We start from the raw sequence: 15,723 nt of genomic DNA, 5'->3' as shown, positions 1-15,723 counted from the left end.
ATGTGTTTTGATGGCTCTCCATGCGTACACTAACTCTGCCGTAAATACCCATACCACACGCTGATGCGCAGGTCCGCGGGAGCGACCATACGCAAATTGCGGATATGTGCACGCACGGCAGAACAAGTGCACGCGCAGTGGGCATGTGTGTGCAGTTTGTACGTGCTGTGTGTTCTGCAATATTTTTCGACTTTGACAATCTAAATACAGGGTTGGACTGGCCCACACAGGCCCCACTGCCTGAGGGCCAACCTCCTCCTATAGGGATCAGGCTCCAGACTGTGCACTTAAATTACACGTTATATGTTACCTTATGCTGCACTGGACTATGGTGTATTCTCTACAGTGCATTGCTGTTATTAATCTGGTACTTATCATGCATCCATTATTTACTATATATATTTATCAAGTGGCCCAGTCCATGCACTCTCTAATGGTTAGGCAACCAATGTGTTGGCTGGCCACACCCCCAAACATGGGCCCCTACCACTTAATTCCCCAGTCCGACACGGTCTTTATATATCGGGGGGGGGGGGGTTTGAGGCACACAACATTTATTTTGCCTCTAGACGACTGGGACGAATTTACGCTTCTGATTATAGAATATTGTAGATTGGTGAATAACTGAAGGAGAAACCTGGTGTAGAGCTAAAATAAAAATGACAACAGAGGTTTATCTGCACATCCCACTTTTATTAATGGCCACCCCAGGAATGGTGAGAGCAGGCAAGCAGCACTGATAATGATTTTTGTAAAATGCTTACTTTGATTCCATAGTGATTCCTGATCCAAAGTGACACATAGGAATTATTTCCATTATGCCTAAATGTGGTGCATGTGTTTGTTACACATAATGATTATTTCCTTAGCATTTATTAAAAGTCTTGAATCTTGGCTTTCGGCATATGTCCTTCTAGGAGGTACAGTAAAAAGCTATCTATAGCAACTGCAAGTGAATGAATAATACCACGTCCGGGGACTAGCCAGAGTCCAGAGTTAAAGAGGAGAGTTGTCTGAAAGGGTTGGGTACGGGTTCCCGGCGGTCAGAATACTGACGCCGGGAACCCAACCGCCAGAATGCCAGTAGGGTGGCGAACGCAACAAAGCCCCTTGCGGGCTTGGTGGCTTGCCACAGGTTCTATTCCCACTCCATGGGTGTCGTGGACACCCAAGAGTGGGAATAGCTGTGGCGATGCTGCCGGCATTCTGGCAGTCAAGATCCCGGCGTCGGTATTCTGACTGCTGGGATCCTGACTACATCCTGTCTGAAAGCCAAGGGTCAGTATCAAGCAATCCAAAAGCCTGAATCATCATCATCCAAAAGGCATCACAGTAGTGGTGCCCTCCTGCATAAAGCACAGAAAGGTAGCCAATAAGGTCACAGAGAAAAGCTCAATATACTGGCAATGTGCTGCCCACAAAAGTCTCCTTATACTGTATATTCCTGAAAATGTGGAAATGAACTTCAGGTGCTAACAACTTATTACTAGCAGCAGGTCATTCTCTACTGCAGGTCTGCAGATGAAGTGATAAAAGGAGAAAGTAAGTAGATACAAGAATCTGTAGCTCACTGCTGCAACCTAGCATTTGCAGTTCAAGTCCATTAGCACCAGATTCCTCATAGGCATTAGTGGTGTTAGAGGGCACAACAAACCCTGAGACAGCAGTAGCACCATGCAGGGCAGTAGAGAGCCTAGCTGGGCCCAGGAACTTTTCAGGGGTGTGGCCTAATCACAGGAGGTGTGGCCAGGCAGCCTTAGAAAAATACATAAAAAATTGTATTTTAACTGCCACCGTGGCCATACTCCAGCACACAGCAGTGTATGCTGGGCTGAGGAGGAAAGCTGCAGCTGCCGCTGCCAGTTAAGGGGGAGGAAGCCCGGGGGCCCCCAGCTGGGCCCTTACTGGGCCCCTCCATCAGACCTGGGCCCGGGTAATTTGTTCCCTCTCCCACCCTCTCTGGGCGCCACTGGCACCATGTTACAAGGGGTTGGTATCGGGATCCCGGCCGTTGGGATGCCGGCTGTCAAAATACAGACCGTAGCATCCCGATGATTAAATACTGACATAGCCCAATTTTGAAAGATAACCCTGATCCCTAACCCACCTTTACCACAGCCTAAACCTAACCCTCTCCCCTGCAGTCTAACCCTAACCTTCCCTCAGCAGCTTACCTCTCCGGCAGCCCATTGTTTACATCGTTCAGGATTCGGGATCCTGACTGGATCCTGTTACAAGAGTGGAACATACTCAGAGTAGGACCCTTTTATGCCAACAATGAAGCTATCCGGGCATATGAGAATCACACAGCAAGTCAGGGACTGCAGAATGGGCCTAATTCGGACCTGATCGCTCGCTAGGGTTTTTTTTTGCAGTCCTGCATACGCAGAGTTGCCGCCCACGGGGAGTGTATTTTAACTGTCCAAGTGTGCGATCGCATGTGCAGCCAAGCGGTACAAAAAGAGTTTGTGCGGTTTCTGAGTAGCCCAGGACTTACTCAGCTGCTGCGATCACTTCAGCCTGTCCGGGACCGGAATTGACGTCAGACACCCTCCCTGCAAACCCATGGACACGCCTGCGGTTCTGCAGCGGGGTACACTGGGGTTCCACAGGGATAACATTGGGGTGTAGATGTAGAGTTGGATCTTGATCCGAGGCACCAACAGGCTAAAAGCTTTAGCGCATCCTCTATAACTCCGCCTCAGTGCACAGGAGCACAGTTTGTAAGTTGGTGCCTGCAGTGCTATATGTAATTTCTGACATATCATGCTGCGGCTCCCTCACCTCCCAGCGGTGCTGTACACTCCCGTGCCCTGGTTGCCGGGTAACTACAGCGGAGGGCTCCGGTTCTTCAAGTAGGGCACACACACTGCCGCTGCTCTCTGGGATCGCGTGGCCACATTCAGGAGAAGGTAAGAGGGTCCCCCAGGCGGGACGCGCTGCAAATCGTGATCCGGCGCGGTTTCTATGAGACGGACCGCGCTCTCTGGCGTGGACAATGTGGCCATGCAGGGACTCCACTAGACCACCAGGGCAAGGGCACAGGTTGGATTCTGTACATAATCCGTTTTCTAAGGCTCACAGTGGTGAAGTACAGCAAGGGGATAAGGCTCTGACCTGTAGCCCCTCCCCCAGCCCCAGGGCGCCATTAACTGCTAATGTTCCCGCCCTGGAGGTGCATCTCTCTGTCTCCCTCACTCCCTGTCAGTGTTTGGGCGCCATTACGCACACAGCTGCGCTGATCTGGAACTGCTGGGCAAAGTCTCCTCTGTAAAGCCGCCTGCATCATCAGCGCTGTGCATTTACAGGACACTTAAGTATTCTACATGTCTTTAGACAGTGTTAGTTAAGAACAAGTGCATACTGTCAGGGATATTTAGTACAAGTACCCTGTGATATACATCCAGTCTTTACTGTGCATTGTTATATCTATATACCTAATTAGTTTTACTTAAGTTGTGCTTGTGCAGTTACTTAGTATTGCTACTCCAGTGCAGTTTTATTGTTGTTTGTGATAATTTCTGCATTGTAGATGTGACTGTGTGTGTGCCATTAGCTGCTGGGTGATTTCCATTCCATGTATCTCACGTATATTGCTATCCCTATATTCTGTAGCCTGAGGGGGGCTAAGTGCGGCAGGGTTTTCAGATTATATAGGGTCTCACAGGATATACTATATTTGTATTTTTCTCTGTGTATTACAGACACCATTTGCCTCTTAAATCCTCTGTGTGTGCTCTGCCTGTAGTCACACTACCCAGGGGGAGTTTTGTCAGGTATTTTGTCTGCGTTTATTGTACTTTTCACCCTACGGTAAAGCTTTCGTATAATGGGGGTCATTCCAAGTTGATCACTAGCTGTCGTTGTTCGCTGCGTAGCGTTCAGTGAAAAAAATGGCTAATCTGCGCATGCGCTTCGTACGGGTACGAAGTCCATTGTGGTTTACACTGGTTCTAGCGACGATTCCAATCGCACAGCCGAATGCAAGGAGATTGACAGAAAGAGGGCGTTTATGGGTGGCAACTAACCATTTTCTGGGAGTGTCTGGAAAAACGCAGGCGTGGCCGGGCGTTTGCTGGGCGGGTATCTGACGTCATTACCGTGTCACTCGTCGCAGCAATCATCGCACAGGATAAGTAACTACAGGACTGGTCTTGTTTTGCACAATATGTGTTTGCAAGCGCTTAGCTGCACAGGCGTTCACACTCCTGCAAAGCGAAAATACACTCCCCCGTGGGCGGCGACTATTGTTTGCACGGCTGCTAAAAACTGCTAGCGAGCGATCAACTCGGAATGACCCCCATAGTCATTTCAGCAGGGTGGGGATTCTGTGGCTGACCTTGCATCCTGCAATGCTCATGCCATGGATATCTCTGAGGAAAATATTGCAGCTAAGGGTTCAGGTACTGGGGGTTTTGTACCCCTCAGTCAGTTTTATGCAACGGGGGTGACTAATGACCCGCCGTGGGCTGCATTTTCTAATTTACTGACTACGCTGTTAACTAGACTTGCGCTCCCTATGGGACCTCCTGTGCCATTACAGCCACATATTGTCCCTGCTGTTAATACGTCATGGGCAGATACTCTGTCCTCTCGGTTACAGCGATTAAATCAGTCTTTGGCCAAGCAAAATCCTAACCCTCACCCGCCTAAGACCAAGGTGTCATCTAAGCGGGCCCTTACATCCTCACAATCCACGCATGTTACAGATACTTCATCTGATGACGATGGCGCATATACCGACCCCTCAGACACTGATGCAGATGCTTCTGATGGGGAATCCCTGACTTAAGTGGATGTTCCTGACCTATTAGAGGCTATCAGGCTGATTCTTCAAACTGATGATGACGAAGAACCCCCGGCTACCTCTAAGAAACCAGATAAGTTCAGGCGTCAGAAGGTTACTAAGTTAGTCTTACCACATTCTGACCATTTAGTTGACATACGTCAGGAATCCTGGGAATAGCCAGGAAATAAATTCTCCCTGTCCAAAAACATGCTAGCTCGTTATCCCCTCGCTGCAGAGTTAAGCAAAAATTGGGAAACACCGCCATCGGTGGACTCACAAGTCTGGTGGTGTCATCTGCTCTGCCTGTCACTACCGTCACCTCTCTGAAGGAACCGACGGATAAACGTGTGGAGGGTTGCTTGAAGTCCATTTACACTCTGGCTGGAGCTGCGCATAGGCCTACTATTGCGGCCTCTTGGGCTGCTAAAGCTATAGAGGCCTGGGTTCAGAAAGTTGAAGCGGAATTACCGTCTAATTTTCCTGATAATGCTAAACAGTGTCTTTCGTACATTGTTACAGCCTCTCATTATATTCAAGAGGCAGCATCGGATGCAGGTATCCTAGCGGCCAAAGCGTCTACCACGTCTATTCTGGATCACCGGATACTCTGGTTGCGGTCCTGGTCTGTAGATCTGGACTCGAAAAAGACCTTGGAGGTTATCCCTTTAAAGGGAAACATTCTTTTTGGGGAAGATCTCAACAAGATTGTTGCTGACTTAGCGTCTACTGCATGTCTACCTAGTACTACTCCTTCAGCTCCGAAGGCTAAGAGTACTTCATTTCGTTCCTTTCGACCTTCAGGTAAAGCAAAGGGTCAGATGTACCCGAAACAGGCTCGCATTTCCAAATCCACTAAGCCCAAACCTAAACGTGCCTGGGCTGACCGTCAGCCTGCTGCCAAATATGAATGCCAAATTGATTTCTCACAAATATTTAAAATGCCCGCTCTAATATATATTGCAGACGCCAGGCACATCTTATTACCATATACGATAAAAGTGCGCTGTATATCGCAAACGCTGTATCCCTTAAGAAAAAACAATACACCCACACATTATCTGAGTCCCAAAGCTCATTGATGTATACATTTGTTATTAAAAAGGATATGCAGGAATGAAAGATATACCTTACACACACTTAGATACACTTTAAACCTTCGCCGTAATGCAATGCAATGATATTACACCTTAAACCTTATGCAGCAATGCAGTGATGTTACACCTTAAACCTTATGCAGCGCTGACTGTACAAAGTACCCACAGCGCGTACACACCTTATCAATACACTTTTAAACCTTATACAGTTAGGTAATGTAATACGCTTTAAACCCTAGCAGGGAAAAGAGGACACAACACCGATTTGTAGTTAAAACTGGGTTCCGACACCACAGAGTATATATCTGGAAGGGGGTTAACAATACAATTCATATACTACAATACAACAGAGTAAATGGCTACAGTCAATGTACATACGTGAGAATATTCGCATGCGCTTCCCGGTCCGGTCCTCCGCTATCAGGTTGAAAGCGTTGAGAGTCTTGTGTGACCAAGCCTGCTGCAGGCTCTCTTTATTCACTTCATCCAAAACATAACACAATGGATACTGTAATCTCTTTGTCCATTGGACACAGGGATGGTCATTTACAGTACAGGAGAGGTCATAGGTCTGTTTGAATAGGTGGGCGATGTCTTTCTTAACTCCTCTTGTGGGTGGTCTCCTCTGGATTCCCCCCGCATACATAATATACAGTAAATACAGTTTATATCTATATTCTATTTCTGCACATAACTATCAGCAGGAACATGCGATCTTCCGCAGACCAACACCGGAATGTTTCCCTTAAAATACCCTACAGCTGGATACCAAACATCACCTTATAACCTTAGTCTGTCCCCTCTTATCCTGCAAAGGTGAATCCCTTTGTTCTGCAACCATTTAAACAGCTATAACTTTCTGATGTGGTGTAAGGAGACTATGTGTACATTGTGCACTATTTGGATTAAATATGTAATGTGTTTTGATAGCTCTCCATGCGTTCACAAACTCCGCCGTAAATACCCATACCACGCGCAAATTGCGAGTATGTGCACGCACGGGAGAACAAGTACACGCGCAAAGGCCATCTGTGTGTGGTTTGTATGTGATGTGTGTACTGCAATATTTTTCGACTTTGACAGTCCACCCTTTGGCAGTCAACAATAACTGCCACTATCTAATCACTAAACAGAAAAATATCAATACAATATCTACAGACGATTGGATGATCGGGGGAGAGTTGTAGGTAGGAAATGTATGACCTAGTGGGATAGTAAAAAGCATGTATGTATGAATCCATGTCTGAGGGGCATGTATCATCGTGCCGTATATGTTCTAGATAAGCTTCGAGGTATTGCGAAGTATACATTAAATCCTTCTTATCCCGTATTAAGGATCTGTAAGTGGGCCAACAAACACTACCAAGCTCTTTTCGGCTTCTTGTTCCAACAAATGGGGTGCACATTTAGTTGATGATACATGGAGGGGGAACATAAGTGAGTGCTAGTATATGTGTGTTATGAGCCACGGCTGTGGCTCATTCCTGTTTTGCATTTTATGTTAATACTTCTGTTTATGTTCCCCGTGGGTGTCATGGGGTGTTCGGAGCTCACCCTTAAAGAGAGGGTACTGTTATGAACCACAGGTAGTGGTTCATTCCTATTCTATGTTTATAAGTTGTCTTGCAGGCCAGGATTTCCCGTTGCTCTGGTTTAAGAAGATTCTTGTTTGCTGCCGGTGGTGAGTCTGTGTAATTGCAGCTTGTTCCCATGTGTTCAGCCTCACCTGTCTGTTGATTGCACCTCTCAGTTGTGCAGCAGGGCAGCTGCACGACATAATTAATTAAGACTCTCTGTTATATGCTGGCTCAGTGCAATTCACAGACGCTGGTGATATTTCCAGGTTTCTAGACTTCCAGAGTTCTTGCGTTCTGAGCTAGTCCCTGCCAGTTCCTGAGCTCCTGTCTAGCAGTGTCTTTCTAGCTGCTTCCAGTGTTGGTTCCTGTGTCGGTTCCTGTGTCCTGCCGTGAAGTGTTCCTGTCCAGAAGTCCTGTGGCTTTGTCTGTGCCTAGTCGAGTTTCTGGCTTCTTGGTGTCCACCGGTCTGTCGTTTGGGATTCTGCCTGTCCTCCGGTTCTGAGAGTCTGTGTCGGCTACATTGGGGGTTCCTGTCCGTTTGCCAGTGTTTGTACCGGTTCCGTGAGTAGCGGCTTTGCCGCGTCCGTCGGCCTAGGCCGCAGTATTCTTTGGTTATATTTTGTTACTGGTGTTTTGCAGAGGGTTCTGCTTATGCTGTCACCGCCGGTACACAACAGTATTGTGTCGGCGAGTGGATAGCATTTCCTTGGTTGTTCTTTTCCTTTGGCGGCGTGCCGCACATATATTTAGTTTTAGGGTAGTTAGTAGCCCCTAGCTTTCTGTTGTTTTAGTCAGAGGTCCCCTTGTTATTATCCTGTCTCGGTTCACGCCTTGTCTCACGCTAAGACCTGGGGGCATCGGAGTTGGGCAGACATAATCCGCCCTTCAAACGCGGCTGCCGTGGGCCCAAGAAACCATAGTCACTCAGGCGTGAACCGACCACACGGGTAAAACAACGGAGGTAGGGTGCTAGGGGCTATTTCCACACCACACCTCGTTTCAGCGTCACGTTCTGGTGCTCAGGATTCACTACGCAACATCTCCCTTGTTCTGAGCATCAGGAACCTAACATTATCACCAGCCATACAACAAAAAAGAAATAAAGCTTTTTCTTTTTTGGCCCAGTCCAGTGTCTTGTTTAGAATCCAGTCCTGTCTAGAATTCAGTGTGCGGAATCCAGTCCGGTGTTTAAAAATCCAGTCCTGTCTAGAATTCAGTGTGCAGAATCCAGTCCGGTGTTTAAAAATCCAGCCCAGTCTTGTCATGTCTAGTTTAAAAATCCAGTCCAGTCCTGTCTTGTCTAGAATCGTGTCTAGAATCGTGTCTAGAATCGTGTCTTGTCTTGTCTAGTTTGAAATCCTCCTATGCCTACTATGCAAGCCCTGCAAGCATCTCTCTCAGCCCTGAACTCTGCTTTCAGTGCTTTGAAACCTGAGCGGCTGGAAGTTTTGCAGCAATCCTTAAAGCAACTGCAAAACCTTCTGACCAAAATTTTGCTTATTTTGCCAGAAGTTGTTGAGAGTTCATCCTATAAAGAGACTCTTGCTCACAGTATGGTGACAAGTGAATCCTCAGGTTTAATTAAAGAGAAAAGGTTTAAAAGTTTTCTGCCGCCCAGGCTCTCAGAAGAGGAGCGTCTGCGTCGCAGAAACTTAGATTTATGCCTATATTGTGGGGGTTTAGGCCACTATCTGCAGACCTGTGAGTTCCGCAAGCCAAAGTGTGGCGACAAGTCCTGCCCTCTGGCCAAGTTTAGTCAGGATACAAGACCTACTCCTGTCTCTACTGTGGCAGAGGTACTTGTCACACAACCCACACTAAAAAGCACTCTGTCCTATAATTGGGGTCCTTGGGCTAGGGAGCCCATTATAGATTCAGGAACCAAAGGAGAATGTTTCTCTCCTCTCTTGATTTTCCTGTTGAAGCAGAGTTGCAAGCCCCTGGAGCGGTGCCCGAGGCCCGGGGTCCTGGAGCAGTACCCGATGCCCAGAGTCCTGGAGCGGTACCCGATGCCCAGAGTCCTGGAGCGGTACCCGATGCCCAGAGTCCTGGAGCGGTACCCGATGCCCAGAGTCCTGGAGCGGTACCCGATGCCCAGAGTCCTGGAGCGGTACCCGATGCCCAGAGTCCTGGAGCGGTACCCGATGCTCTAGGTTATAGAGGGACATCGAATATTATAGCTCAGGTGTCAATACCAGAAGGGGTCTCAGAAGCTGTTACCCCAGGTAGAGACTTGAAAAGCGCAACTCCAGAGAAGGTGTCTAAAACCATAGTTCTAGAAGGGAACTCGAGAAGCAAAACCCCAGAAGGGATCTTTGAAGTAATATCCCCAAGTGGGGTCTCGAGAGACAAAGCCCCAAAGAAGGGTCTAGAAGTCGCTTCCCCAGGAAAGGACTCAAGAGGCATAGCGTTAGTGGAGGTTCTGAAGGTTATAGCTTCAGCAAAAGTCCCAGAAGTCATAGTCCCGGGAGAAGTTTCGATAATTATCGACTCAGAGAGGGAGGCCAACGGCTCGGTCCCAGTGAGGGAGGCCGACGGCCCGGTCCCACTGAGGGAGGCCGACGGCCCGGTCCCAGTAAAAGAATCCGAGGTTCTGGCCCCAGCGGGGTTCCCGGAGGCCACTGCCCCGGGTGGGGTTCAGAAAGTCACTGCCCCGGGTGGGGTTCAGAAAGTCACTGCCCCGGGTGGGGTTCATAAAGTCACTGCCCCAGGTGGGGTTCCGAGGGCCACTGCCCCAGGTGGGGTTCCGAGGGTCACTGCCCCAGGTGGGGTTCAGAAAGTCACTGCCCCAGGTGGGGTTCAGAAAGTCTTAGCCTCGAGTAAGGTCAATAGTGACCAGGTCCTAGCAAAGCACTCTAGTCAGTCAGATGGGAAGGAAGCAGATCCTGACTCTGTTGATATCTCAACATCTATAATCTTTGATGGGGACTTAGTCCAATTTCTGGCGCTTTACAAACACTATTGCTCCATTTTGTTGTTTAGACCATTTCTGGGCATCACTTCAGAGAACCTTGTGCTCTATCTGATATATTCCTTTAGAGGAGAGCCTTTTGAGTGTGCGACCAGCCTAATGAAAGCTGAAGATCCCATTCTTCAGGATCCCCCAGCATTTAGTGATGCAGTTATTAAAAGATATGGTTCCAAAGAAATTGGTTCAGGTTCCTCTAGGTCACCCGTCTTATCTGCTGAGAGTTCACCGTATACTGTAAACTCGGCACAAGAGTCTCAGCCCGTTTTGACTGCAGGATGTGCTTTTCTGTCTTCTTCTTATAGTAGTACTTTGCCTGAAAGTTCAGCTCCCAAGGTTAAGAAACCAATCTCTGATTTGAACCCAGCCTTGCTGGGAGGTACCATCAGTTCAGACAATGTTTGGGGAATTACCTTGGTCAGACCTCAAGAACTTTGTAAAAATAAGAAGAAGAAGAAAAAGAAATGATTATTGACTCTTGCCTTGTTAAAACAAAAAAATGTTTTCCTTGTCTTGTGTCCAGTGGCCACCGTCAAGGGGGGGGGGCACTGTTACAAGCTGTTGCCACAGCTTGTTTCTGTTAGACCAGTGTGTCAGTTTTTTTTTTTTGTATCCCTTGTTTTGGGAAAGTCTGAATTTTGGGGTCCTTTGACCCCTCCTCAAGGGGGGGGGGTAATGTTATGAGCCACGGCTGTGGCTCATTCCTGTTTTGCATTTTATGTTAATACTTCTGTTTATGTTCCCCGTGGGTGTCATGGGGTGTTCGTAGCTCACCCTTAAAGAGAGGGTACTGTTATGAACCACAAGTAGTGGTTCATTCCTATTTTATGTTTATAAGTTGTCTTGCAGGCCAGGATTTCCCGTTGCTCTGGTTTAAGAAGATTCTTGTTTGCTGCCGGTGGTGAGTCTGTGTAATTGCAGCTTGTTCCCATGTGTTCAGCCTCACCTGTCTGTTGATTGCATCTCTCAGTTGTGCAGCAGGGCAGCTGCACGACATAATTAATTAAGACTCTCTGTTATATGCTGGCTCAGTGCAATTCACAGACGCTGGTGATATTTCCAGGTTTCTAGACTTCCAGAGTTCTTGCGTTCTGAGCTAGTCCCTGCCAGTTCCTGAGCTCCTGTCTAGCAGTGTCTGTCTAGCTGCTTCCAGTGTTGGTTCCTGTGTCGATTCCTGTGTCGGTTCCTGTATCCTGCCGTGAAGTGTTCCTGTCCAGAAGTCCTGTGGATTTGTCTGTGCCTAGTCAAGTTTCTGGCTTCTTGGTGTCCACCGGTCTGTCGTTTGGGATTCTGCCTGTCCTCCGGTTCTGAGAGTCTGTGTCCGCTACATTGGGGGTTCCTGTCCGTTTGCCAGTGTTTGTACCGGTTCCGTGAGTAGCGGCTTTGCCGCGTCCGTCGGCCTAGGCCGCAGTATTCTTTGGTTATATTTTGTTACTGGTGTTTTGCAGAGGGTTCTGCTTATGCTATCACCGCCGGTACACAACAGTATTGTGTCGGCGAGTGGATAGCATTTCCTTGGTTGTTCTTTTCCTTTGGCGGCGTGCCACACATATATTTAGTTTTAGGGTAGTTAGTAGCCCCTAGCTTTCTGTTGTTTTAGTCAGAGGTCCCCTTGTTATTATCCTGTCTCGGTTCACGCCTTGTCTCACGCTAAGACCTGGGGGCATCGGAGTTGGGCAGACATAATCCGCCCTTCAAACGCGGCTGCCGTGGGCCCAAGAAACCATAGTCACTCAGGCGTGAACCGACCACACGGGTAAAACAACGGAGGTAGGGTGCTAGGGGCTATTTCCACACCACACCTCGTTTCAGCGTCACGTTCTGGTGCTCAGGTCTCACTACGCAACATCTCCCTTGTTCTGAGCACCAGGAACCTAACAATGTGGATATCACCTGTCGACTATGTGTGTCATTAACTGAAGGTTGTAGAGATGAAGATAAGACACATATCTAAAATACATTCACATAACATTTTCATAAACATTCTTGGGTATGGTCGATGTCTTTTCCGGATCGGTGTATCTGGGCAAAGGGGGAGACAAAGTAAAAAACGGGTGAAAGAAACAGGCCATGGAATTCATTTGCGATCCTTATCATAACACTGTCTCTATGGATGGGTCATAAATTAAATCTGCTGCTGTAACAATGCCCCCACTCCTTAGACTCATCAATTTTGTGCCGTGCTTGCGCCGCGTTAGAATTCGAACACACCTAAATATCAAACCAATAATTATGACGACTCCCACGATACAAAGGAGAAACTTCCCTACACTCATTTTGAGCCCACTCTCCTAATCCTGAGAACCAATTTTGTGGGTTCTACCATGAGACCCAGCCGGTCAGTTCATTACTCACAGCAGTCAGGGTAAGGTTGTGTCTCCTTCGGAACTCCCACTTCAACTGCAAGATATCGTCCATCTTTTGATCGATGATCTCGGTTGGGTCATCAGTGCTGTTTGTAATATACGTGCAGCACTTCACACCATTTTGAGTTGCCAAAGTGACACAGTACCCACCCGTCACGGCTGTGATATAATTGAGGACCATCCTGTGCTGGATCAGTTCCGTCTTGTAAGCTTGTAACTCCCTTCCTGTATACCTGAAGGTGTCGTCATACATCTCAGTGATATTATCTATCAAGTTCGCTAGCGCATGGATATACCTATAATTTATCATTCCTCTGGCAGTACGGGTGATGTCTAATGCGAGAAGGAATTGAATCCCGGTGGATTCCTGGATCAAATCAGAGGCTACGTGCTCTGTCCTATCTATGAGGTGTCTCTTAACGATGTGTTCATAGTGAGTATGAGTATAAGGAGCCTGAGCACTGCGGTGAACGTCTTTCATCTTATCATGGGTTATGGTCATGACCTCTGGCAACACTCTTCCAATGTAACACAATCCCTCTGAGTTCGGGGCAAGCCACTTATACGCCTTCCTCCCACATATGAAATAGGCATCATCGGGGAGAACATAGGGGACAGAATATGACATTACCATATTACAAACTTTCCAAGTGAAAAACCCAATCCCTAGTTCTCCCATCTGCTCAGTACAAGTATCAGGCTGGATGATATGAGCACAGTACCCTGGTGATACTTCTCCAACCCACATGGTCTTGCTTCCTCGAGTATACCTATACCGGAAATACCTGCCACTGTTGGCTATTTGGCGTACAAGTTCAGAGTCTATGGGTATCTTATCAGCTCTGTGCGAAAAGGCCATGGTCTGGTTATTCCATGTCACCTCCCAATTTCCCGGCTTTCGGTAATTGGAAATATTGAAACATAATAAGGATCTATCTACATGATACTGGTGGAGCTTCAGACTAGGGGGCCTAAAAATATTGAATTTCTTGTCCACCGGTCTCCCACCCCGTAATTCGAGTACCTCATCTATTGCTAAAGGGTACGGTACTAATCCTGACTTGCTCTGACCTTGAGGTACTTGTGAGCACACCCAGCATTCTGTCTGGTTTAAGACCTTACCCACTAGTGAGTGGTAATCACTCAATGGATGACGGTCCATGTTGATATTAAGGCTGGACTGACATCTCTGGATGCACCCATCCTCGACTATGTTCTCACAATTCTTACAAATGCAATTTTCCTCAGCCAATAACCCTTCTCAGTGCCCCCGAGCTCCCTGACTACCAGATCGTTTTCTGATACTCGCCTTTGCTCGAGTGATGTGTTGCTCTTGAGATTCTACAAATCCATCCTCGCCATCAGAACCCATTCCAGATCCTTTTAGATCTCTCTGGGACCCTCACCGAAACAGACTGTTCTCGTCAACAACAGGTTTAACAGGGAAACCCGGAACGCAGTCTCTTGGGGTAAGTCCATCTTATTAAGGGAAGAGAAAGGAAACAAGAAGGGGGAGAAAGAGAAGGAGGGTAGTGGGAGATGGGGAAAATAATAAAAAAAGAAAAACTGGTGCGACAACCGCCTCTGGTCTTGTTGTTCTCCGCGCTCAGGTGCCGTCTCAACAGTACTGCCTCTCAACCTTCCCGGAACAGACACTCCAGTGATACGATGTTCTCTCCGAGTCAGCGACCTTTCTGTAGGGAAAATAAATCTTGCATTTCAATGTGTTTAACTGTTGTGTATTATCAGTTGTGTGAAGTAAACCATCTGTGGAAAGTGAAAAGAGAGGGGAAATAAAAAAGAAAATTTGTCAGATTTGCGTTCACCATCAGGCTGTCACACCATCATGTATATCGGTATCTATGCACAGTCTCCCTTCACCAGTATTCCCATTCTCCACCCTTTGTGCATGACCAGGCACACTGATACTGGTGTCCCTATGCTGGTGAGATATACTGGGTTTGGGCAGAACTCTGAAAAGACCGAGTAGGCATGTGACATTTGAACTGTAATCCTGTCGGTGAACGTAAGAGGATGAAGAGGAAACTTTGAAAACCAATCACATAGAGTTTAGTAACAGGTAAGCTTGTAAAGGCAAAGAAGATTTTTTTACAAAGTTTGACATCTGGATTGGGCACTACGGGGAATGATTCCCTAATCTGTCTGTTCCCCTTCAAAAAAATTCTATATGTGTTATATCTCTACTGGGACTATCCCAGCCATCAATCCAGTGTCTTGTCCATTCTAAGTTCATAGGGAACCCGGTATCCTTGAGATAATTTCCTCTACCTGTGATGGACATGCATCTAAAACAGTGAAATGCAATATTAGTCTTTGTGGGGGGGGGTTTTAACATATTTTGTGCTTCCTGGGTGGGAGCACTCTATATGTATACCATCTCTAACAAAACTCCTGTTAAGTTACTTAGAGGTCACTTCTGCTAGAGAGAGAAGCCGAAGTTTAGAGGCCTCCTCCTAATCCCAGTAAGTTCTGTCAAAAGGGTAAAGTTGCATTTATTCTGTTCTTCCCATTAACCGAATCTGTGTTTTATATATGGCTCGTGATTCCTTAATATATGTCCCTTGATCCCGTCTATGTGTTTAATAACGTGGCTTGTTTATTCTGTCTAGGAGTCTATATTGGCTATGTGCTGTACTACTCTTACAATCTCTAGCAAAATGTCCTTTATTTTTACAATTGTAACATATTCTCGTCTTTTGTTACTACTAGGGTTTTGGGGCTTGGGCTGATGAGACTTTGGTGTAAGAGTCTGTATACTTTCAATCCCCAGCCTCTCCTCCTGCAGTTCTCTACGCCTAGCAATATTCTTATGGTGTTCAATCGCGCACTCTCTACGACAAGCTATCCAATCAGGCAAAAAAAAAATGTTTGTACCCTGTCCCTTACTGTCTGATTGAGTCCGTCCATT

This window comes from Pseudophryne corroboree, chromosome 6 (assembly GCF_028390025.1).
Source record: "Pseudophryne corroboree isolate aPseCor3 chromosome 6, aPseCor3.hap2, whole genome shotgun sequence".
Lineage (NCBI taxonomy): Eukaryota > Metazoa > Chordata > Amphibia > Anura > Myobatrachidae > Pseudophryne > Pseudophryne corroboree.
The sequence above is the reverse complement of the archived record's forward strand: the minus strand, read 5'-3'. Positions refer to the sequence as shown.